We start from the raw sequence: 26,844 nt of genomic DNA, 5'->3' as shown, positions 1-26,844 counted from the left end.
TTGCAGTGAGCTGAGATCACACCACTGCACTCCAGCTTGGGTGACAGAGTGAGAAGAAAACAAAAGCCTGGCATGACCAACCAATATTCCCCACACTTTTCTCCAGTCTACATTGACTAGGGTTTACACAACTGCAACAAGAAAGAATTGGTTCTGTGTTTAATATCCCATGTCCTTCACACTAAACTGGGTTGACAATATTGGTGTTCTCCCTAAATCCCATTTTCCAGATGGAAAAATACATTCAGACAGGCAAAACAGCAAAGTTTCTTTGGCATTTTCTGTTGCTCACTGCTAAAAAGATGATGGCTTTTGAGCTGTTAATTGAAATACTTTGTGTCAAATCCTGATGCCTAGTTGAAATAACTACCTAATCATATTCTCTGAGGAGAAATGTTTTAGAAATAGCCGTTAAATAAAATAAAAGTTAAGCAAACTACAAATACTGAACCACTATAACGTATTTGGGACTTTTGTTTTCATACTTGATATTATATTTTTTCAGGATTTGGGCAGCTACAGAGGATAAAGACTATCAGGAAAAGGTCACAAGCCATAAATAAACAGGTTTTGGGATTCCAAGTAGAGCAACAAAAACACTGGAAAACCTTAAAAAAAAAAAAAAAAAAAAGAAGTAGGAAATTGAGCTCAAGTCTGGCTTCAATGGGGGTGGAGGAATGAACTTCTCATAGAGGTGTAGATCCTGTACAAGCAGGGCACAATGTCTAAGTGGGTTACATTTGAAAAAGGGATTTTGCAGAGAGAAACAGACCTTGGAAAACGGTCTACAAACCCATGGTTGTTGGGGTCCCTCAGAAGACTCACAATGTAACAAAACTACAGAATCATAACAATGAGGCTATGAACCCAGGGCCAGGCAAAACTACTAAAGATCCAGAAATATATTTCCCTCCACAGTGTGCCAAATAAGAGGTCTATCCCTGTACGGGTTGGCAGGATTGTCTCTGCCTCTCTTATCAGCCAGCCCTCTGCAGAGGTCATGGCATAACAAGAAAGGGAAGTTGTCAAAATGAAGTGACTTGAAGGAAGGTAGGGATATGATGGCAAGGTGTTAATACTTGATCTTTGGACAGCTCTGAGTTTTCAGAGAGTTTGGGGGAAACGGGGCCATTCAGGCAAGCAAAGAGCTAGGAAGGAAAGGAGATTCCTTTCAGAGGACTGAGAGGATGGCATATGTCTTATGAGTCCAATTATTATAATTATAATTATTTATTATTTGAGACAAGGTCTTGTTCTGTCACCTAGTCTGAAGTAAGTGACATGACCACAGTTCACTGAAGCCTAGACCTCCCGGGCTCGATATCCTCCCACCTCAGATTCCTGACTAGCTGGGACTACAGGCACGAGCCACCATGCCTGGCTAATTTTTTTTTTTTAAAGAGATGTGGTCTCACTCTGTTGCCCAGGCTGGTCTTCTGGGCTCCTGTGATGCTCCTACCTAGGCCTCCCAAAGTGCTGGGATTATAGGCATGGGCCACCACACCCAGCCTGAGTCCAATTATTTAGAATCATAATATCCTGTCTTAATTTCTCCTTCCTAACCCCTGAATATTTAGTGAGGAAAACCTGTTTTAGCCATTCTAGCCCTACCTCAGCTGTACTATATGGGGTCTTGAGGGAAAAACTACTTATCTCTACTTAGACTAGAAGGTTAAAGAAGAATGGATGTCTAACCACCCACTAACATCTGTTTGACAGACAACATAAGCCTCCTCTCCCTTCTCCGCACTTTTTCTTCTACCCTTATTGAGCCCTCACTTTGTGCCTGGCACCAGTGTTAACTGTTTTACATGTATCACCTCACCACAGTCTCATAAGTCTGAATGTAAGTTTATTATTCCCATTTCAGAGTTAAGGCTCAGAGGTTAAGTTGCCCAAAGTCAAACAGCTAGTAATGGTCAGAGCTAGAATATGAACTCAGGAATGTTGGCGTACTAAGGCACAAGCTCTTAACTAACATGCCATACTGGTGGCAAGAATAAGTAAGAGACTTCAAAGGTATGGTGACTTACAGGGGCAAGAGTTAATGTACTCTACTCTTTGCGAAGATTTCCTTCCAGGCAAATTATGAAAGTTCTATCGTTCTTCAGGGCTGTGACAGTTTCCCGGTACATGGTAGCAGCAGTGTGATCACAGCCAAAGGTAAGCTAGGCTAGCAAACCAAAGCATCCTGTCCTCAGACAGATGAGAATGTTACCTTCTGACCTTCTTCAGGTCAATTTTCTAATACTAAGCTGAATACTGAAAAGACATCTTTTCTATGCTATTCTCCCTCTGAATGGGTAATACCCAGCCACTCCAATTAGTTTCATATTAGATATCTTTTCTTAAAATCCCTGTTGGCATCATGTCCCTGCTCAGCCTGAGAATGTGCAGAGACAGAATGCTGGGACAGGAGTTATCCTAGGACACACTGACTACTTTCATAGGACCATGAGGCTATTTCCCAAAAGCTGAAATCAAGAAAATAGGTCCCCTAAAACAATTAGTGTTTCTAAAAAACATGAAACAGCTCTTTGAGATATCAAATATTATTCAGTCAAACCTTGTGATTTGAGCTTGCCATTGGTGGAGGCTCTGCAGTTTGCTCAGTGCTCTGGGTTTTGCTCCAGATCTGTCACATTGCATTAGTGCCCTTCCTCCTCACTGCCAACAAAAATAACAGCCTTGAACATGGCAGCACAATCCATTTGTCCTGCTCTAATTACTTTTTGACATTACTTCTTCTGTTGCTAACTTGTTGTTGTTGTTTTTTCTTTCTACCAACCTCAGGGCATCATTAGAGTCATCTGAAAACAAAATCTTTAGGTTCTGCCAATATATATTTGGGTAACTTTCTAGCACAAAATGGTTCCAAGGAGCAGTATTGTAATAGTTAAAAGAAGAAAAGCCACAGGCACTCCTAACTATTTCCAGAATTCCCCAGATGTCACAGAGAGCATAGCCAAGGACAAAATGCCAGGGCTTGAAGTCATAGGACATGGGCAAGTTGTAGCTCTACCACTCACTAGCTATGAGACCTTTGAGCAAGTCTCCAAATCTGTCTAGTCTTAGTTTCCTCTTTTGACAAATGGAGTCATCTCTCTACTCTGCTAACCTCACAAGAGCTGCTGTGAAGATCAGTTGAGATAATGCATGTGAAAATACTTTAGAAAGAGCTACAGCGTTATTACTGTTGAGACAGTGTCTCGCTTTGCCGCCCAGGCTGAAGTGCAGTGCCGTGATCACAGCTGATGGCAGCCTCAACGTCTCAGGCTCAAGCGAGCCTCCTGTTCATCCTCCCAAGTAGCTGGGACCATAGATATGTGCCACCATGTCTGGCTAATTCTTTTTTGTAGAGTTGGGATCTCCTTATGTTGCCCGGGCTCATTTTATTAAGAGGCATACAATGATGATCAATATTGCAAGATTCTCCAGGTTTTGTGTTCTTCATTAATTCTAGTGTGTTCTTCATTAATTCTAGTGTGATATTTTTATGCCAACTTGGCTGGGCCACAGGGTGCCCAGATTGTTTGGTCAAACAATATTCTGGGTGTGTCTGGGGGGCCGGGAGGCTATTTTTGGATGAGATTAACATTTACATTTGCAGACTCTGAGTAAAACAGATTGCCCTCCGTAATGTGAGTGTGCCTCATCAAATTAGGTGAAGGCCTGAACAGAATAAAAAGACCAGCCTCCCTCCTACGAGAGAGAACTCTCCAGCAGCCTGCCTTTGGACTTGAACTGGAACACTGGCTACACCAGGTGTCTGGCCTGCAGACCTTCAGACTATAAATGCAGCATGACTTTCTTGGGTCTCCAACTGACTGAGCCATCCTCCAGATTCTGTGTTTTTATTCATTTATTTATTTTTTAAGACACAATCTCACTGTCACCCAGGCTCGAGTGCAGTGGTGCAATCTCAGCTCACTGCAACCTCTGTCTCCCGGGCTCAAGCAATTCTCCTGCCTCAGCCTTCCAAGCAGCTGGGACTACAGGCGCGCACCACCATGCCCAGCTAATTTTCAGTAGAGATAGGGTTTCACCACCTTGGCCAGGCTGGTCTTGAACACCTGACCTCAAGTGATCTGCCTGCCTTGGCCTCCCAAAGTGCTGGGATTACAGGCTTGAGGCACCACACCCAACCATATCCTATAGATTTTGGATTTCCCAGTCTTCATAATCATGTGAGCCAATTCCTTAAAATGAATCTCCATCCATCCAGCCAGCCTCAAAGCATATTGGTTCTGTTTCTCTGGAGAATACTGACTCATACATCTAGGATCTAGTTTTGTTTAGAATGCAAATGATCATACTATGTGCTAAAAATAAGGGGCAGAAATATCAGGGATAAATTAAATCCAGAGGTGTACCTTCCACAGCCTCCAGCATAACAGATACTGACTTACAAATTATTTATGTTTCCAAAAGTCACTTTTTGGCCTGCTGCCTGGAACTTAAAAGGCTTTCCCTAATAATAATGGAGCTTTGGGCTGGGCATGGTGGCTCATGCCTGTAATCCCAGCACTTTGGGAGGCCGAGGTGAGTGGATCACAAGGTCAGAAGTTTGAGACCAGCCTGGCCAAGATGGTGAAACCTCGTCTCTACTAAAAATACAAAAATTAGCCAGGCATGGTAGCACGCGCCTATAATCCCTGCTACTCAGGAGGCTGAGGCAGGAGAATCGCTTGAACTCAGGAGGCGGAGTCTGCAGTGCGCCAAGAGGGCACCACTGCAATCCAGCCTGGCGACAGAGTGAGACTCCATCTCAAAAATAATAATAAAAAAAAATAATGGAGCTTCAGGACAAAAGACTACTGAGAAGCTATCATTACAGGAGTTGACTGACACATATTTGTTGGATAAGTACACAAATTAATGCTGTTCTATTTAGAAAATGCTTTTGGAAGAACACAACATTTCTTGAGCACTTCCTGAGTACTAAGCTCCGCACCAGATGATTCACATATATTGTTTCATTCAACACTTAACATCTGTAAGACAACATTTCCCATTTCTTTTTTTTGAGATGGAGTCTCGCTCTGTCGCCCAGGCTGCAGTGCAGTGGCGCGATCTCGGCTCACTGCAAGCTCCTCCTCCTGGGTTCACACCATTCTCCTGCCTCAGCCTCCCAAGTAGCTGGGACTATAGGCGCCCGCCACCATGCCCGACTAATTTTTTGTGTTTTTAGTAGAGATGGGGTTTCACCATGTTAGCCAGGATGGTCTTTATCTGCTGACCTCGTGATCTGCCTGCCTCAAACCTCCCAAAGTGCTGGGATTACAGGTGTGAGCTACCACATCCAGCTGTTTCCCATTTCTTAAAATGACAAAACTGAGCTATGAGAGATGTTTTGGCCTAGGTCACACATCTAGAATGTGGTGGAACCGAAATCAGAACCCAGATGATTCCGGTGTCTTGCCTCTAACTACAGGATAACCATATTAAATAATCTAGGCCTACCTTAAAAAAAAAAACCAAAAACAACAACAAAAAAAAAAAAAAAAAAAGGAAAAGTGGCAGTGATTAACTAAGATGTACCTTTATTTCCATACCATTTTTTCCCTTCCTCCACTCACTCCTAAATGAAGGATGGCAAAAAGCTCTAAGAAAACAAAAAGCACTGGACCATAGGAGATTACAGAAATCCACAGGCTGAGGGGTTTTCAGCAGGATGACGAAGTAAGCAACTCGATTCTAGCAAAAGTTTGGATGAAAAGAACATCTTAACAAATGAGAGTCAGACTTTCTTTTTTAAAAATTTTTTAGAGTTGGTGTCTCTGTCACCCAGGAGGGAGTGCAGTGACACAATCATAGCTCACTGCCATCTTGAATTCCAGGGCTCTGGCAATCCTCCTGCCTCAGCCTCCCAAGTAGCTCGAACTACAGGCATGTGCCACCACAACCTGCTAATTTTCAAAATTTTTTGTACAAATGGGGTCTTGTCATCTTACCCAGGCTGGTCTCGAACTCCTGGACTCAAGCCATCCGCCTGCCTTGGCCTCCCAAAGTTCTAGGATTACAGGCGTAAGCCACCATGCCTGGTCTGAGATTTTTTTTTTTTCCAAACAAAGCAACAGAAAGTGCAGTGGTCCCAAGGAAGAAGGAACTATAAATGTAGGTGGAAGAAAATATGGTGTATGTAGAGGGTGAAGGGGACTCTGTTTGGCCTTTGCTTTTTTTTTTTTTTTTTTGAGACAAAGTCTCACTCTGTCGCCAAGCTAGGGTGCAGTGGCACAATCTCAGATCACTGCAACCTCCGCCTCCTGGGTTTAAGCAACTCTCCTGCCTCAGCCTCCCAAGTAGCTGGGACTTCAGGCACGCGCCACCATGCCCAGGTAATTTTTGTATTTTTAGTAGAGACAGGGTTTCACCACGTTGGCCAGGACTGTCTCAAACACCTGACCCTCAGGTGATCTGCCCACCTCGGCCTCCCAAGGTGCTGGGATTACAGGCGTGAGCCACCACACCTGGCCGGCCTTTGATTTTATAATTATTATTTTTTTTTTTTTTTTGAGACGGAGTCTTGCTCTGTCACCAGGCTGGAGTGCAGTGGCATGATCTCGGCTCACTGCAATCTGTGCCTCCCGAGTTCAAGCAATTCCCCTGCTTCAGCCTGCCAATTAGCTGGGACTACAGGCACACACCACCACACCCAACTAATTTTTTGTATTTTAATAGAGATGGTGTTTCACCATGTTGACCAGGGTGGTCTCAATCACCCAACCTTGTGATCCATCCGCCTAGGCTCCCAAAGTGCTGGGATTACAGGCATGAGCCACCACACCCAGCCTATTTTCTTTTTTTAAGAGATGGAGTATCACTCTATTGCCCAGGTTGGAGTACAGTGGTGCGATCTTGGGTCACTGCAACCTCCGCCCCCCAGGTTCAAGCAATTCTCCTGCCTCAGCCTCCTGAGTAGCTGGGACTATAGGCACATGCCACCACGCCCGGCTAATTTTTTGGGTTTTTTTGTTTGTTTGTTTGTTTGTATTTTAGTAAAGGGGGGGTTTCACCATGTTGCCCAGGCTGGTCTCGAACTCCTGAGCTCAGACAATCTGCCCACCTCGGCCTCCCAAAGGGCTAGGCAAAAAGCTCTAAGAAAACAAAAAGCACTGGACCACAGAAAACTGTAGAAATCCACAGGCTGAGGGGTTTTCAGGAGGATGACAAAGTAAGCAACTTGATTCTAGCAAAAGTTTTTTTCTTTTTTTAAGAGACGGAGTCTCCCTCTGACGCCCAGGCTGGAGTGCAGTGGCGCAATCTTAGCTCACTGCAACCTCTGCCTCCTGGGTTCAAGCAATTCTCCTGCCTCAGCCTCCTGAGTAGCTGGGACTACAAGCACATGCCACCACGCCTAATTTTTTTGGGTTTTGTATTTTAGTAGAGATGGGGTTTCATCATGTTGCCCAGGATGGTCTTGAACTCCTGAGCTCAGGCAATCTGCCCACCTCAGCCTCCCAAAGTACTAGGATTACAGGCACGAGCCACCGCGCCCGGCCCTGGCTTTTGCTTTTAATGTCGACACATCCTCACCATGATGACCACCTAAGCTTCAAGTGACAAGTCAAGCCAAAGACAGGCCAAAGAGGCCTCTGCCTCCTGCAATGCCTCCCTTTTACCATCTCAGATGGTTTTTTAGGATCCATCCTTAATGCACATTCTTCCTGCCACAAGTGAACAGAGTTAAAAACGGAAACTTATCCTGCATTTTCTACTGGTGTGCAGAGCCTACCAATCAAGGGCAGGAACCTACAGAATGATAAGTAATGAAACAAGAATTATTTGTTATCAGGCCAATTAAATTCAATTTTAACTCATTAAAACAGGCCAAGTAGAAACCAGCTGTAAAGTGAGACAGTATTTTCCTGCAACAAAGTGTGACAGCAGGTTATTTAAATATAATTATGACACTTGGAAAATGCTGCAACTCAATTAGTTTCAAAACATATTTCTTCTTCATCTTGATCACTTAAAAGTAAATCCACTTAAAATCATGACTTCAGAATAACTCTGTGAGAAACTATCATCGCCCCCATTTTACCAGTGAAGAAACTGAGGCTCCAGAAGATGGGAGTCCAATGTCCAAGTGGGCAGAGCTAGGACCTGACTCCAAGTTTTGAGTCTTTTTTCCTTTCTCAAGGCCATTTCACAGAGCGTGCAAGGTCTTCCCTGTTAGGCCTCTCACTTCCTTGAGGTGTCCTGCTTGTTTTACCCTCCTTTGCCTTCCTAGAAGAATATTGTTTCTTCCTGTCATCTTAGCACATCGTTTTATGTACAGTGTTGGATAGGCACTACTGTCGCTGTAGCTTCTTAATCATTTCAATTTGAAGAACAACCATGCCTGCCAAGTTCTAAGTCACTCATGAGGTTTTTTTAAAATAGTCACCAGCACAAGGGAGGAACTGACTCCAGTGATACTGATTTTCTCCTCCAAATTTTAGGGCAACTTTATTTCATTAATTTTTTGTTAAAAATGTAAATGGTCTGTGGGCAAAAGGCAAGAATCTTTTCTAAATGAACGTTTTGAGATACTAAAGTAATAAACCATGTTACCCAAATTTTTTCATACATGTTTTCAAGAAAGAAAACCTCAAAATGACAGTTCCAGATCAAAGTAAATACTTACAAATACAGAGCTATATATGAATTATATTTTATCATACAATATGTAGAATTAAACTCTTAGAAGATTATATTTAGAATGGCTATACCTTTCTAAACTCCAGTTCCTCCAAATCATTTTTTTTTTTTTTTGAGACACAGTTTCGCTCTCGTTGCCCAGGCTGGAGTGCCAATGGCATGATCTGGGCTCACTGCGACCTCCGCCTCCCAGTTTCAAATGATTCTCCTGCCTCAGACTCCTGAGTAGCTGGGATTACAGGTGCATGCACCATCACGTCTGGCTAATTTTTGTATTTTTAGTAGAGACGGGGTTTCATTATATTGGTCAGGCTGGTCTCGAACTCCTGACCTCAGGTGATCAGCCCGGCCTCCCAAAGGGCTGGGATTACAGGTGTGAGCCACCGCACCCAGCCTCAACTTGGCTTAAAACCAGTGGAGGCTGGCTATTGTAGGGGAAAGAGCATGGGTTCTGAAATCCGACACACCTGGGTTCCTATTCCCGTTCTACTATTTTATACTTTTGACCCTGGGCAAGTTATCACATTACTTTTGTTTTGTTTTTGAGAAGGAGTTTCACTCTTGTTGCCCAGGCTAGAGTGCAATGGCACAATCTCAGCTCACCGCAACCTCTGCCTCCCGGGTTCAAGCAATTCTCCTGCCTCAGCCTCCCGAGTAGCTGGGATTACAGGCATATGCCACCACACCTGGCTAATTTTGTATTTTTAGTAGAGACAGAGTTTCTCCATGTTGGTCAGGCTAGAACTCCCGACCTCGGGTGATCCACCTGCCTTGGCCTCCCAAATTGCTGGGATTACAGGCGTGAGCCACTATGCCCGGCCCTACATTTCTTGAAGTCTCAGTTTTCTCACATAAAATAAGAATACTATCCCTTATCTTTTACAGTTATTGTGAGGTATAAAGTAAACGAATGACTATTTCAGGCAAGCTCAGTTCCTGGGATACAGATGATGTTCAATAAATATCAATAGGTACTCAATAGATGTTTGTTAAGAACCATTTTAAAAGCCTGTAAGGAATATGTGTGATGTACCTTCCACGACCAGCAAGAGGGAAATGAAGATTAGTGATATGACATAAAGTAGTGAAGATTTATTTATACTTCTAGAATTTCTGCATTTTAGCGTTTGTTTCTCCCTGAATTACACAAGACTATGATCACTACTGGAAGGTGACTTTAAGGTGAAATACTAAGATACAGGAATCTATCATCAGTAATTAAATAAAATAATTTTCTTTTTAATCTACATACAAAATGGGACCCAAATTGCTACAAAGAAAAAACATTTTCTACACAGCTTGCATTTCTGCAGCATAGCTTTAAAAGAAATGAAACCACTCTGTAATCCCACAGATTATGTCTAAAAATAGAATGATAGGCCAGCTGTCAGACATATACATTGTAGGGAGAATGGGGCCAAGAATCTTTCCCCAAACACCACTGGAACTCTTCTGGCATTTGCTCACACAAAGACAAAAAACTAAAATCTATTCAATTCCAGCAGCTACCTCCTTTTAAAAATTTTTTTAAGTTCAGGGGTACATGTGCAGGACATACAGGTTTCTTACATAGGTAAATGTGTATCATGTGGGGTTTTGTACAGATTATTTCATCACCCAGGTATTAAGCCTAGTATCCATCAGTTATTTTTCCTGATCCTCTCCCTCCTCCCATCCTCTGCGCTCTGCTAGGCCCCAGTGTGTGTTGTTCCCCTTTAGGTGTCCATGGGTTCTCATCATTCAGCTCCCACTTATAAGTGAGAACATCAGGTATTTGGCTTTCTGTTCCTGCACTAGTTTACTAAGGATAATGGCCTCCAGCTCCATGTATGTCCCTGCAAAGGACATGATCTTGTTCTTTTTTATGGCTGGATAGTATTCCATGATGTATATGTACATTTTCTTTACCCAGTCTATCATTGGTGGGCATTTAGATTGATTCCGTGTCTTTGCTATTGTGAATAGTGCTGTAATAAATGTACATGTGCATGTGTCTTTACAGTGATTTATATTCCTTTGGAAATACACCCAGTAATGGGATTTCTGGGTCGGATGGTGTTTCTTTATTTAGGTCTTTGAGGAATTGTCACACTGTCTTTCACAATAGTTGAACTAACATACACTCCTACCAACAGTGTGAAAGCTTTCCTTTTTCTCGACAATCTTGCCAGCGTCTGTTATTCTTTGACTTTTTAGTAACAGCCATTCTGACTGATGTGAGACGGTATCTCATTGTGGTTTTGACTAACATGTCTCTAAGGATCAGTAATGTCGAGCTTTTTTTCATATGCTTGATGGCCACATGTATGTCTTTTGAGAAGGATCTGTTCCTGTCCTTTGTCCACTTTTTAACGGGTTTTTTTTCTTGTAAATTTATTTAAGTTCTTACAGATGCTGGATATTAGCCCTTTGTCAGATTACTGCTTTCTTTTAGATTTAGGACAAAGGATTGGAATGCCGAGATTTGTAAGGTTCTTGTGAAATCTCCCCAAATCTGCAATGTGCTGTTCCTAAAAGGCTTATAAGAACAGTATCATGTATGATCTGAAACTACTGCTTCAATACAACCCCATTTATAAAAATGTTTTGCTTTTCTGTGAACTCTCCCTTCCAAGTTATTTAACCTTTAAAAAATAAACAAAAAGATGCAATGTGATGGGGACTGTGTTCTAGTCCAGACTCTGCCATTAATATGCTACATAAACTTAGCTATAGCCCCTCTATGGACTTCAGTTTTCCCATCTGGATAATGAGAAAGTTGTGGGAGACAGCCATGTAAGGATGTCTTTCAGCTACAATGCTCTAGATTATCTGAGCCTCAAAATTTCCACACAAGCTGAAAAGAAACACCCTTTTGCTTCTAAGCTATGTTTTCAGCTGCTTCAGTGCCAATTTCTTATGTAATCTTTCCACTGAATCAAGGATTCAGTGCCCCTAAAAAGATGAACAGAAGACACTTCAGGCCGGGCACGGTGGCTCACGCCTGTAATCCCAGCTCTTTGGAGGCCAAGGCAGGCAGATCATGAGGTCAGGAGATAGAGACCATCCTGGCTATCATAGTGAAACCCATCTCTACTAAAAAAATACAAAAAATTAGCCGGGTGTGGTGGTGGGTGCCTGTAGTCCCAGCTACTCAAGAGGCTGAAGCAGGAGAATGGCATGAACCTGGGAGGCAGAGCTTGCAGTGAGCCGAGATCGCACCACTGCACTGCAGCCTGGGTGACAGAGCGAGACTCCATCACACACACACACACACACGACATTTCAATGACACAGCGAGACTCCATCACACACACACACACACACACACACACACACACACACACACACACACACACACACACACCACAGAAGACACTTCAATCCCATTTCTGCTGACTTAGATGCATAAGGCCAGTTGCTAAGGGTGAGGAAGCATCCTGTTGAGAAGAGAGTGGAAGGTAGTAACTGTCTGAAAAAAGTGGACACAGGTCAAGGAAATACAACCTGTGTGCTATAAAGGTCACAAATGTATTCATTCAAATACTGAGTACCTACAACGGGCACTTTTCTAGGTGCCAGGGATAGAGTGGTGAGCTAGACAGGCAATGCTTCTGGTGAAGAGTCTCACCACCATCTCACCAAGGCAGGCACGGATCCTGCCCAGATCAATTCCAAATCCTGACCCTCAATGGTCAAATGGAGAAAATGTAAATAGTTTCAGTCTTGCATTTAATGCACTCAATACATGCTGCTTGGACCTGTAGAAGAACCTAGCTTACCCTAATGCTTTTTGCGAAGTTGGCAGTTTCAAAGAAAAGCAATCACATATTGAGTTTGATTGAGGAGCTGCTGGGTGAGATACCGGGGACTGAAACAACATGGCAGCCACTTTTAGCTCCTGCTTTTCTGTCCAATCCCTTCCTCCCCCTAGGAAATACCAGGAAATAGTGGCATCATTAGGCAAAAAGTGACAGAGTGGAAAATGTAGAAGAGAAAAAGCCTGATGTCACAGTTGTCCACTCGGAATCCTAAAGGATACAGGTTGGCCACCTAACAATGTTATTGCAAAGATAATCTCGTGTGAGATGCTTCTCCCACAAGATTACAGGCTTATTCTTTCCTAAACCTCAGGCCTACTATACATTTTTGAGACAAACTCAAAGACTGTATGAGGGTGAGGATTAAATTAATTCAACAAACATTCATGGGGTGTCAAATCCCCATGCTGCAGTTTCAGCAACCAACAAGACTGGCATGGTCTCTGCCCTTACAGTCTCCCAATTTAGTGAAGAAACAAAAAATGAGCAATCATGTTAACAAATATTTAATTATAAGTGTGATAACTATGATAATTTCAGGAGGTATATGTAACAATGAAAAGACCTAACCTGGCACAGGATGGGTAAAAAAACTTTCAGGCAAATGATTATGAGAGTGGGCATAGGCTAAACTTTCCACAGAAAAGAGTCAAACACATGATTTATTTCTTTAAAAATGGCCTAGCCTTTTCTGTTCCTTAAGACACATCTGCCTCCTTGGTGCTCACAGAATGCAGTACTTCTCCTTCTTGGCATCACTGAGCTGGTTTCACTGGAATGTAACAAGCAGTTTATGAATGTCTCCCCTATTAGATTGTAAACTCTTCCAGAATAGAGACCTTATTCTTTTTTATTTTTCCCCTTTTTTTGTGGAGATGGGGTCTTGCTATGTTCCTTGGGCTGGCCTCAAGTGATCCTCCAATCCTCCTGCCTTGGTCCCCCAAACTGCTGGGATTACAGGCATAAGCCACTGTACCAGGCCTGAATTTTATTCTAATTCAATCTATTTCTGTGCCTCTGGTGCCTAGTATTAGACTAGATACTTAGTAGGCCTCAGAAAGTGGTGGTTATCATTATGATTATTGTTCTTCAGACTGGTCATTTTACAAATTATGCAAGTCTGTTTCTGTTGAGATCTTGAGATCTCTCTCCTACCTGGTGGAGAAATATCAAATCAGTCCTAGGTACAGATCACCTACCACTGACCTCAACATATGCCACTGCTCTCAGTTCCTTTGTTGTGGTGAATTTTGCTTGTTTACATGGCTGATACAGACCTATCTTTTCAACTCTGTCATGTTACTTCCATTGCAAGATGATCAGCCAAGAATAGCAATGCCTTAAAAGGCAGTGATATGAAGATCACAAGGTAGGGAAGGGATAGGGTGGAAAGAACTAGGACACAGCTGTAGTGTTCTGCAGGCTAAAACATAGACTCAATGTGTCACAGAAAATTAAATCAAAAGTTGAATGTAATTCCTGGCCGCCTGAATAAAGATAAGCAGGGCCCCGGTACTGTCACCAGCCACAGTGGAGCCACTCTAGGTCCTCAATGACATCCAATTCTAAGCCCCAGGATCATCCTAAATTGTGGAGGCAAGGTCACTGCTCCATCAGGCCAAATTCTACAAAGCTCCAATTGCCCCAGACAGAAAAAAGAGGATGCCAACTGCTAAATCCATTTTGATAGCTAGAGGAGGATTAAAGAAACTGCACACATGGTGATGTCCAAATCTGAGCAATGAGATTAACCTCCATGTGGACTGCCTATACCTCAGAGAGAGTTGTTTGTTTTTTAAACACTTCCAGAATTTATTTTCATTGCAGCCATATACAATTTAAGAACATTTGTTTTCACAATGTACTGTTAAAGGAACAGACAATACAGTACTTTATAGATTCAGAATGTTTTTGGAATATGATGATAGCCTCTTGACTTAATACCTGTATCCTACCTTGAGTTTTTGGAATGAATTAAGGTGATTATTCAGAGGATGATAATCTGAATTGTATTTGTATAGTCAGCCTGTCATGATAAATAATTAGTCATTGTAAATGCTACATAATATTTTTATAAGATAATAACAAAGAAAAAGAAAAAATACATATAGATTTTTAATAAGGAAAAGCTGGCCTACAGAAAATACCCAAGGCAGGTTACAATAGCAAAGTTTAAGCCAACTTTGTTAAATGTCAGGTACATAGCAAAAAAGTTTAACATTAGTCTTCTTTGGATAGTGAAACTACATGTGATTTAAGAAATGGTTTCTTTTAAAATTTTATTTTTCCATAATTAACATGTGTGACCTTGCAATTTAAAAAGTCAATGCCCCTTTTAAAAACGTAAGTCCATATTCCCCAACCTTCCATTTTCTGTCTCGTTTCTTCTCTGCCTACTTTTCCACCAAGTTTTCCTTCATTAACTTCCTTAGTTTTCTTGCTTTTATTCTTTTTAAGAGACTTTATTTCTGCCGGGGCACGGTGGCTCATGCTTGTAATCCCAGTACTTTGGGAGGCCGAGGCGGGTGGATCACGAGGTCAGGAGATGGAGACCATTTTGGCTAACACAGTGAAACCCCGTCTCTACTAAAAATACAAGAAAATTAGCCAGGCGTGGTGGCGGGTGCCTGTAGTCCCAGCTACTCGGGAGGCTGAGGCAGGAGAATGGCATGAATCCAGGAGGAGCTTGCAGTGAGCCAAGATCGCGCCACTGCACTCCAGCCTGGGCGACACAGCAAGACTCCGTTTCAAAAAAAAAAGAGAGAGAGACTATTTCTCAGAGCAGTTTTAGGTTCACACCAAAATTAAAGGTGTAGAGATTTCCCATATTCCCCACCCCCACATATGCATGACCTCCCCTGCTATCAAAATCTCACACCAGAGGGGTATATTTGATACAAATGATGAAACTACATTGACATATCATTATCACCTAAGTCCGTAACTTACAATAGGGTTCACTCTTGGGTGCTGTATATTAAATGGGTTTTACCAAATACATAATGACATGTATCTACTATTATAATGGAATAGTATCACGAAGAGTAGCTTTACTGCCCTAAAAATCCTCTGCACTCTATCCTATTCATCCCTCCCTCCCCATTAACCCTTGGTAACCACTGACTTTTTACTATCTCTATAGTTTTGCCTTCTCCAGAATGTCATATGGTTGGAATCATACAGTGATACGGTTTAGCTCTGTGTCCCCACCAAAATCTCACCTTGAATTGTAATAATCCCCACGTGTCAAGGGCGGGACCAGGTAGAGATAATTACATCATGGTGTTGGTTTCCCCCATGCTGTTCTTGTGATGGTGAATTAGTTTCTCACAAGATCTGATGATTTTGTAAGGGGCTTCCCCTTTCACTCTGTGTTCATTCTCTCTCCTGCCCCCCTGTGAAGAGATGCCTTCCACCATGATTGTAAGTTTCCTGTGGCCTCCCCACCCATGCAGAACTGTGAGTCAATTAAATCTCTTTTCTTTATAAATTACCCAGTCTCAGGTATTTCTTCACAGCAGTGTGAGAACAGACTCATACAGCATGTAGCCTTTTAAGGCTGGCTTCTTTCACTTAGTAATATGCATCTAAGTCTCCTCCATGTCTCTTCATGACATGACAGCATATTTCTTTTTAGAACTGAGTAATTTTCCATTGTCAGGATATACCACTGTTATCTGCTCTCCTACTGAAGGATATCCTGGTTGCTCGCATGTTTTGGCAATTATGAATAAAGCTGCTATAATCATCCATACGCAGGTTTTTGTGTAGACATTAGTTTTCAATTAATTTGGATTAATCAAGGAGAAAACTGCTAGATCATATGGTAAGAGCATGTTTAATTTTGTAAGACAAACTGTCTTCCAAAGTAGTTGTATCATTTTGCATTCCCACCAGCAATGAAAAGAAGTTCCTCCACTTCCACATCCTCACTAACATTTGTTGTTGTCAGTATTCTGAATTTTGGCCACTCTAATAGTTGTATAGTGGTTTCTGATTGTTGTTTTAATTTGCCCTTCCCTGATGACATATGATGTGAGCATCTTTTCATATGCTTTTTTACCACCTATATTATTGTCTTTGGTGAGGTATTTGTTAAGGCCTTTGGCCAGTCTTATAATCAAATTATGTCATTATTGAGTTTTAAAAGTTCTTTAGACATTTTAAATAACAGTCCTTCATCAGGTATTTTTTTTTTCAAATGTTTTCCCCCAGTCTGTGGCTTTCTTTTCCATTCCAATGACAGTGTTTTTAACAGAAGAGAAAGTTTTAATTTTGATGAAGTCCAGGTTATTCATTCATTATTTCATAGATTGTGCCTTTGGTGTTGTATCTAAAGAGTCATGCCATTATACCCAAAGTCATCTATGTTTTCTCCTTTTTATCTTTTAGGAGTTTTACAGTTTTTCATTTCACATTTATGTCTGTGATCCATTTCAAGTTAATCTTTGTGAAGGGTATAAGGTCCTTGTCTTCATTCATTTTTTTGCATATTGATGTCTAGTTGTTCCAGCACCACCTGTTGAAAGAAAAGACTGTTTCCTGCATTGTACTGCCTTTTCTCTATGTCAAAGATCAGTTGACTGCATTTACAAAGATCTAATTCTAGGCTTTCTATTCGGTCCTACTGATTTGTCTGTTCTTTGGCCAATACCACACTGTCTTGATTATGGTACCTCACAGAGATTTGTTTAACATGATGAGATCTGCCATTACATTTTTCCACATCTAGAACTCAAATTGAAAGGGATGCCCCAAATGAGATATAATAATGTACTCTGCTGACGCAGAATTACAAAGAAACACTAAGACCGGGTCACTTTCCTCTAGAATCCGTGAGGGGGACAGATCAGGAAATAAACGAATGTACTACATTAGAGGAAAGCATGAACAAGGTGCTAATGGGAACCCAGAGGCAGAAGTGATACATCTCTCTAGGGGTATGACGAAAACTTCATAATCACAAGTAGCATTTGAGCTCCATTTTGAAGTGGTAGGCTACCAACAGGCAGAGAAAAGGGAGAGTAGAAAGTGCATTCTAGACAGACACAGTAGCATGTACAAAGACATGGTAGCATAAAAGCATGGGTTTTCTAGAAACATTAGTAATTCTGTGTAGCTATAGTTTAAGTACATGACAGTGAACGGCAGAAGAAGAGACAAGAATGTTGAAGAAGGCCAGATTAGGAAAGCTGGAATTCTTCCTACAGGTGGGAATAACACATACTTACTGCAGCTACCATTTAATAACACATACTTACTGCAGCTACCATTAAATATCTATTATATACTAGGCAAGGTGTTTTACATACTTTACCGCACTTAATGCTCAAAACTCTGCCATGTAGGTATTTTCTCTTCATTGTACATGCAAGAAAAAAAGACTCAGAGAGGTTAGGTAACTTTCTCAAATCAAGTCTGATTCCAAATTCTACACCATCTCCCACAAAAAGAACTCCAACTGGCCACATGCAGTGGCTTATGCCTGTAATTCCAGCACTTTGGGAGGCTGAGGCAGGCAGATCACTTGAGTCCAGGAGTTCAAGGCCAGCCTAGCCAACATGGTGAAACCCGGTCTCTATTAAAAGTACGAAAAATTAGCCGGGTATGTTGGCACATGCCTGTAGTCCCAGCTACTCAGGAAGCTGAGGCACGGTAATTGTTTGAACTTGGGAAGCAGAAGTTGCAGTTGCAGTGAGCTGAGACTGTGTCACTGTACTCCAGCCTGGGTGACAGAGTGAGGCTCTCTCTCAAAAAAAAAAAGGAACTCCAAACTAATTGGATGGTATAAAAATGTTAAATGGGGCTGGGCATGATAGCTCATGCTTATAATCCCAGCACTGTGGGAGGCTTAGGCAGGAGAAGGATAGCCTGAGTCCAGGAGCTCTGGACCAGCCTGGACAATACAGTGAGATCCCATGTCTACAAAAAATTAAAATTTAAAAATTAGCTGGATGTGGTGGCTTGTGTACCTATAGTCCTAGCTACTCAGGAGGCTAAAGCAGAAGGATTGCTTAAGCCTAGGAGTTTGACATTATAGTGAGCTATGATCACACCACTGTACTCTAACCTGGGTAGAATGAGACATCTGTCTCTTTGGTGTTTAAAAAAAAATCAGTTCAAGGACCCTTTGAAATTACTGGTATAGGCATCAGACTGGATAGGCTCATCTACCTACTTTTTCTTAGCAGTCTCTAAAACACAGAAATACTAAGAAATCTAAGACCAATTTTTCCTATGGTCTTTTACTGACAGTTTTCTCTCCTGACATTACTATGGCATTTGGCATCAATAGTTATTTCAGGAGACAAGGTAGCCAGATTTCCCAAAGCAAAGAGAGGAACAGAACAAGATTGTGGCTTGTGTATCACCAAATTTGACACCTGGCCATGAAAATTCACTAGTGCAATGCTTTGTAAAAATATGCATTCAGGCTCTGAAGATCATGGGCTGTTTGAATTTGGTCATATTACTTAAGCTTTCTTAGCCTCAGGTTTCTTACATTTAAAATGAAATGCTAAGTGCCACCTTTCACAATAGCTATGAAAGTTAAAATGGAATAAATAATGAGAAGGAAGACCCAACGCCTACAGCATGATAGGCATGTAACCTATCTTTTCTACTTAGGCAGACAATTACTAGCACTGTGTCTACCTCACAGGATTTTTGTGAGGCTCAAATAAGGTGATGCTTGTGAAAGCCCTTAAGTGAAATATAATTATCCAACTAAGTTTTGTCATACTAGTCAAGATACAAGAATGAATATAGTATAATCCTTGTCTTCAAGGGGAGCTGATTTTCTAAAAAGGGAGCTACAAGTACATTGGTTAAGTATAACACAGGTGAGTAGAAAGTGCTAGAAGAGTAGCCATAATAGCTAACACAATTGAGCACTTATGGGCCAGACCTAGTCTAGGTGTTTTACGTACATTCTTATTTAATCCTTAAACAAACTCTAAGGAACAAGTACTATTATATTTGTAGATAACAGAAACTGAAGTAAGTACATGCTGGATAGGTAATCTGCTTAAGTTAATACAACTAGTAACGGAGCTAAGGATTTAAATCCAAGAATTCTGACTCCATAGCTCATACAATTAGAAATGCAGGGGTGTGTATTTTTAAAATGGAGAAATAATATGCCAACAATAACAAAGTCACTAACATTTACTGAGCACTCACAGTGTGCCAGGTCCTATGCTAAGCACTTTACATGGAAACTCTTACTGACGCCCAGCAATCCTCTGTGAGCTAGACATAGACAGCATCCCGATTTTACAAATGAGGCCAAAGACTAAATGAGGCTGGTTTACTTTGCTCAAGGTCTCATGGTTAGTTACCAAAAGAACCAAATCTCAAACTTAGCCCTATCAAGTAGGTCAAGTACACACTCTTAACCTCTCTACTGTATGGCTCAATGTAGACAGGGACAGTAGGAGAGCTAACCTGAGAAGGAATTAGCACAGGAGTAGCCAGTGAGGTAGGAAGAGGACCAACAGAGAGCAACAATCCTGAAATGCAAGGGAAGAAAGTCTTTCAAGGAGGAGGGCAAATGGATCAACTATCAAATGCTGCTGAGAGGCTGAGTAAGATGAGCACTGAGAACTGAGCATTTAAACACATTTTAACAATGCAGAGGTCTGTGGTTACCTTGACCAAGTTGTTTCAACGGTATGGTGAGTTCAAAAGCCTCACTGGAGTGTGTTAAAGAGAGAAAGGAAACAGCAGCAGAAACAATGAGTATATCCAACATTAGGACATTTTTCACTTAGATAGCAGGGCTGTACAAAACACCCTGTCATACAGGGTAATGTGTTGATGCATCTATGTTTTAAAATTTGATATGTAACTTCTCTGGGTGTTCATTTTATTTCCATTTTTAAAATGCATAAAAAGAAATTAAATGGAAATTTGAGTAAAAACATGTGGAAGCTCTGAAGAACATCCATGGCATCATCCTAGGGTCCTGCAGAACACACTTTGAAAACAATTATCTTAATCCAGAGGAATGAAATTCTGAGATGTAATTCAGCCAGTTGCAAACTAGGTTTAAGAAAGATATTTTTAGAATTTAGAGGGAATCTATTAATGCTCTTCAGATTCTGCTACCTATTACTCAGGAAAGATAACCTTAGAACATTCCTTTCTTTCATCAAATGCTTTACCTTAAGATCTTTTGAATAAAAGGGATGTTTCCATATGGTATTTTCCACAAATGTTTGGTACTGAAGGATGCTAACTTTTATTTTGCGTTATTTTGGTTTTGTTTCTAAAGGCAAGTTCTCATGTCACCCAGGTTAGAGTGCAGTGGGGTGATCATAGCTCACTGTAACCTTGAACTCCCGGGTTAAGCAATGTTTCTACCTCAGCCTCCCAAGTGGCTAGGGCTACAGAAGTATGCCACTATGCCTGACTACTTTTAAAATTTTTTTGTGGCCATGGGGTCTCGCTGTGTTGCCCACCCTAGTTTTAAACTACTGGCCTCAAGCAATCCTGCTTTGGCCTCCCCAAATGGCACTAGGATTACAAAGCATGAGCCACCACACCCCCAGTCCAATCTTTTTTACACACATATACATCTCTCTCTCCTTGTCAGCACCAGAGTGGGATTACAGACACGCACCACCACACTCATCTACCTTTTGTATTTTTAGTAGCAACATATACAGAGTATTTTAAATAAAAATGTAAGATCACTTTACTTTGTGATCACTAATTCTATATAAATGGGCTTGATTACCCTTTTCCCTTCATTCAAAATAACCTTTTAAATTACAACAGCAGTATATATATTATAGAATACTGAAAACTACAGACAAGCTAAAATAAGAAGTTAAGAAATTGAATTACGTTAAGCATTTCATATGTTATTTTGTTCTGACAGCAACCATTTACATGGGTCTTACCATCCCCATTTTATAGATAATAAGTAAAACACAAAGTCACCGGGTACGGTGCCTCACACCTATAATCCCAGCACTTTGGGAGGCCAAGGCAGGCAGATCACCTGAGGTCAGGAGTTCGAGATCAGCCTGGCCAACATGGCAAAACCCTGTCTTTATTAAAAAATAAAAATAAAAAAATTAGCTGAGCATGGTGATGCATGCCTGTAATCCCAGCTACTCGGGAGGCTGAGGCAGGAGAATTGCTTGAACCCAGGAGGCAGAGGAGGCAAAGATCGCCCCAATGCACTCCAGCCTGGGCAACAAGAGTGAAAATCTGTCCAAAAAAAAAAAAAAGAAAAAAAAAAAAGAAGAAAAAAGGAAAGAAAGTATGTGTTAGAACTTTGAAAAGAAGAGGCCAGGCATGGTGGGGTTCATACCTTTAATCCTAGCACTTAGGAGGCCAAGGCAGGAAGACTGCTTGAGGTCAGCAGTTTGAGACCAGCCTGGGAAACATAGTGAGACTCAATTTTTACAAAAAATAAAAACTAGCCAAGCATGGTGTTGCATGCCTATAGTCCCAGCTTGGGAGGCTGAGGCAGGAGGATTGCTTCAGTCCTGGAGCTTGAGGCTGCAGTGAGCTATGACTGCTCCAGCCTGAGCAACACAGTGAGACCCTGTTTCAAAAAGAGAGAGAGCTGTGGAAAATTAGCTGGGAAGGTAGGTCAGGAACTGACTACAGTATCCTTGGCTTAAATGCCAGGCTGGGAAACTAAAGCTACACCCTATATGCAGTAAAAGATTGTTAACATATTATGCAGCATAATTAGAGCCTTATTCTGTGCTTAAGACAGGGTTAAATGGAGAGACAAGAGGCAAAGGGATCAGGTAGGAGCTCACTGTAATAGTACAGGTAAAACATACAGGCCTGAGTTATGAATAGGCTGACTATCATGGCCCAATATAAGCTCAGGCTCTGAGTTAGACCTAAGTTTGAACTTGGCTCTATCACTATCACTTAACAGCTGAGTGAGTTTGTGCTTTTTTTTTTTTTGAGACAGTTGAGTCTTGCTCTGTCACCTAGGCTGGAGCGCAGTGGCGCAATCTAGGCTTACTGCAACCTCCACCTCCTGGGTTCAAGCAGATTCTCCTGCCTCAGCCTCCCGAGTAGCTGGGATTACAAGCATGTACCACCACACCCAGCTAATTTTTTTATTTTTAGTAGAGATGGGGTTTTGCCATGTTGGCCAGGCGGGTCTCGAACTCCTGACCTCAGGAAATCCACCCACCTTGGCCTCCCAAAGTGCTGGGATTACAGGTATGAGGCACCACACCCAGCAACTTTGTTTTATTTATTATCTATAAAATGGGGATGGTAAGACCCATGTAAATGGTTGCTGTCAGAACAAAATAACCTATGAAATGCTTAACATAATTTAATTTCTCAACTTCTACACTATTCACCTTTCAGGTGAAATAATTTTTTTTAATGGCTAACTGTACTAGGCATTATAAAATATTTAGCAGAATCCCTGGCCTCTACTTACTAGAGTACAGTAACAATTCTTTTCTATCCCCTGTCATGACAACCAAAAAATGTCTCCATATTGCCAAATCAACCCCAGTTGAGAGCCATTTAACAGTGTTTCTTGCATATAAAGTGACCAATGGAGGCAAGCTTTAAAAAACAACTGTGGGGCAGGGTGGTGGAGGGAGAAGGTGGTCATTTGGTGATGAAGAGTGAGATGACCAAATTGGCTGGTTGACAGATGTGGAAGCCAAGAGAGAGGGAGTTAGCAGGGGAGACCACAGCTTTAATTCTGTGTGTCTAGTCCTATTAAAGAAATAAGAAAGATAAGAAAGTGGGCAGGCTTGAGAAACCAGAGGGTCAGGTGGATGGAAATATTTGAAAGGCATTAAGAATTATGGCCTGGATCTAGAAAGAAGGGTTGGTGTAGGTCTCAAAGGCCAAAATCATTCTTCATGTCTCTTGAGCTTTTAATGGTTTTAGCTTTATCTAGCACCTCTCAAGTGAGTACCAGTTACATGCCTTAACTATAAAGCCCTCGGGGGGTGGGGGAGGGACGGGGAAACAAGCTAAAAGACATGACTGACAGTGAATATATATTACCTTTAAAAATCAAAGAAAACAGGGCTGGGCACAGTGGCTCACACCTGTAATCCCATCACTTTCAGAGGCGGGAAGATACTTGAGGCCAGAAGTCAAGACCAGCCTGGGCAACATAGTGAAACCCTGTCTCTACGAAAAAATTTAAAAATTTTGCCAGGCCAGGCATGGTATCTCACACCTGTAATCCCAGCACTCTGAGAGGCTGAGGCGGGTGGATCACTTGAGCCCAGGAGTTCAATACCAGCCTGGGCAACATGACGAAACCCCATCTCTACCAAAAATACAAAAATTAGCCAGGCTGATGCTGTGCACCTATAGTCCCAGGTACTCAGGAGGTGGAGGTGGGAGGACTGCTTGAGCCTAGGAGATAAAGGTTGCAGTGAGCCAAGATCCTATACCACTGCATGCTAGCCCGGCAACAGAGCGAAACTCAATCTAAAACAAAAAAACAAAACAAAACAAAACAAAAGCCAGGTGTGGTGGTACACACCTGTTAAGTTCTAGCTACTTAGGAGGCTAACATGGAAGGATTGCTTGAGTCCAGGAGTCTGAGGCACCACTGCACCCTGGCCTGGGCAAGAGTGACACTCCATCTCACAAAAAAAAAAAAAAAAGAGACAGAAAAGGGTACTCTTTTCGTCTTTTTTAATCAGAAAACATTAAATATATTTTTAAAATCACTATAAATTCATACGTGGTAAAAGATGTTTTTAATTTTCCATTCTTTCTGGGTTTTGTTATTGTTGTTGTTGTTTTTTTTTTTTTGAGACAAGGTTGCTCACTGCAACCTCCATCTCCTGGGTTCAAGCAATTCTCTGGCCTCAACCTCCCAAGTAGCTGGGATTACAGGCATGCGCCACCATGCCCAGCTAATTTTTGTATTTTTAGTAGAGACAGGGTTTCACCATGTTGGCCAGGATGGTCTTGATCTCTTGACCTCATTGTGATCCGCCCACCTCGGCCTCCCAAAGTGCTGGGATTACAGGTGTGAGCCACTGCACCTGGCCTAATTTTCCATCCTTTCACCAGACAACTGAAGAAGAGGTGTATACTGATTCTCTTGAAGATTAAGTCTCTCTCTTTTTTTTTTTTTTTTTTTTTTTTTGAGACATGGTCTCGCTCTGTTGCCAGGCTGGAGTGCAGTCAACCTTCGTCTCCTGGGTTCAAGCAATTTTCCTGCCTCAGCCTCCCAAGTAGCTGGGATTACAGGCATGTGCCACTACCCCTGGCTAACTTTTTGTATTTTTAGTAGAGACAGGGTTTTCACCATGTTGTCCAGGCTGGTCTCAAACTCCTGACCTCAGGTGATCCGCGCGCCTCAGCTTCCCAAAGCGCTGGGATTATAGGTGTGAGCCACCGTGCCTGGCCAATTGAGTCACTTTCTAAGTTTTTAACATGTGCCACATATTTTAGAGACATTAGGGAAAGGGAAAAAGTTGTATCCAAACTGATATGTGTCTAAATTCCAGCTGCACGATGGAGAAACCAGATCTACTTGATTCTACATTCTCCAGCCCCTATTAGTCCCTATGACAGCTTTTCCAGCCTTTGTCAAGCCACCTGAACAAATAAGACTGCATCCCTGTCCTTTACCTACGAAATGGTGTGTACCCCAAGGACCCTCCAAGCACTAGCCAAAGCAAATTAGCATTGGAACTGACCTGAGGCATCTACATACAGTGACTGTACTTCAGATTTTCCAGGAATATTCTGTTTTGTGGTATTCATGAAACCAATGTTCTCCAAATTCCAATATTCAGGAATACAAACTAAACCTCCACATAGAAAAACCCAAGTCATGCCATTATACATTTGCCAAAACACACTGAATGTACAACATCAAGCGCAAACCCTAATGGAAACAAAATGAATGACAGCAAAACAGACTTGGATTGGTTGTAAATATATACTGCAATATCTAGTGAAACAACCAAAAAAAAAAAATTTTTGAGACAGAGCCTCGCTCTCTCTCTCCCAGTCTGGAGTGCAGTGGCGTGATCTTGGCTCACTGCAAGCTCCGCCTCTCGGGTTCACACCTTTCTCCTGCCCCAGCCTCCTGAGTAGCTGGGACTACAGGCGCCCGCCACCACACCCAGCTAATTTTCTGTATTGTTCAGTAGAGACGGGGTTTCACCGTGTTAGCCAGGATGGTCTCCATCTCCTGACCTCATGATCCACCCACCTCGGCCTCCCAAAGTGCTGGGATTACAGGCGTGAGCCACTGCGCCAGGCCTAAAAAAACTTTTAAAAGTACAATTGTTATACTAAGAAATGAGAGAAAATGGAAGCACATAAAATACTCAATTAAAACCACAAAACAAACAAACAAAAAACACAAAACACAGGAAATGTGTGGAAGAGAAAAAGAACAAGGATGACAAAAAACAATAAATATATAGCAGGTATTAATCAACTACATCAGTAATCACTTTGAACATCAATGGTTTAAATGCACCAATTAAAAGGCAGATTGTTAGAGTGAATCAAGAAACAAGACCCAACTATATGCTGTCTACAACAAACCTACTTTAAATACAAAGACACATAAAGAATACAAATAAAGGGATGGAGAAATACATACCATGCTAACACCAACTGAAAGAAAGTGGAAGCAGACAGAGCAGACTTTAGAGTGAGGAAATTTATCAGGATACAGAGAGGCATTACTAATGATAAAGGAGTCAATACTCTAAAAAGACATAACAATCCTTAATGTGTATGCACCTAATAACAGAATGTCAAAATACTTGAAGCAAAACCTGATAGAACTACAAGAAAAAATAGATAAATCCACCCTCTATCAAAAATCCAGAAGGCAGAAATTCATTAAAACATGCTGAACTCAACAGCACTACCAATCTTCTGGATATAACTGACATCTATAGAATACTTCATCCAATTCAGTAACAGCAGATTTCACATTCTTCTCAAGTTGACATGAAACATTTACCAAAACAGACCACATTCTGGCCCATAAACCACATCTTAACTGATTCAGAATAATAGAAATCATACAAAGTTTGCTCTCGGACCACAATGGAATTAAACTAGAATAACAGGTATCTGGAACATCTCAAACACATAAAGATTAAACAATACAATTCTAAATAAAAACATGGGTCAAAGAAGTCATCTCAAGAGAAAAATACTTTGAATTAAATAAAAATAAAAACATAACTCATCAAATGTTGTGGGATGCAATGAAAGTAGTGCTTGGAGGAAGAGTTACAGCACTGAATGAATATATTAGAAAAGATGATCTAAAACCAAGCTTCCACCTTAGGAAACTAGAAAAAGACAAAATTAAACCCAAAGCAAGCAAAAGAAAATAAATAATAAAAATTAGAGCAGAAATCAATGAAATTAAAAACAGGGAATCAATAAAGAA

The 26,844-nt window shown here is 41.5% G+C and overlaps 1 protein-coding gene and 1 long non-coding RNA gene across 6 annotated transcripts in view; both read right to left on the bottom strand.

Annotated features, from left to right (window-relative positions):
- The window catches only part of NR6A1 (nuclear receptor subfamily 6 group A member 1), a 258,964-nt gene that overhangs the window by 107,345 nt on the left and 124,775 nt on the right, over positions 1–26,844 (bottom strand). The gene's annotated exons all lie outside the window — the stretch shown is intronic.
- Positions 6,796–21,495, bottom strand: LOC135967370 (uncharacterized). Its single transcript, XR_010581440.2, has 2 exons — positions 17,756–21,495; positions 6,796–16,962 (listed from the first exon to the last, which is right to left on the bottom strand). It is a non-coding gene; the product is annotated as an uncharacterized lncRNA (long non-coding RNA).

Source organism: Macaca fascicularis, chromosome 15 (genome assembly GCF_037993035.2).
Source record: "Macaca fascicularis isolate 582-1 chromosome 15, T2T-MFA8v1.1".
In the NCBI taxonomy this organism is placed as follows: Eukaryota; Metazoa; Chordata; class Mammalia; order Primates; family Cercopithecidae; genus Macaca; species Macaca fascicularis.
Note: the sequence above shows the minus strand (reverse complement) of the source record. Positions and strands in the feature narration are given on the sequence as shown.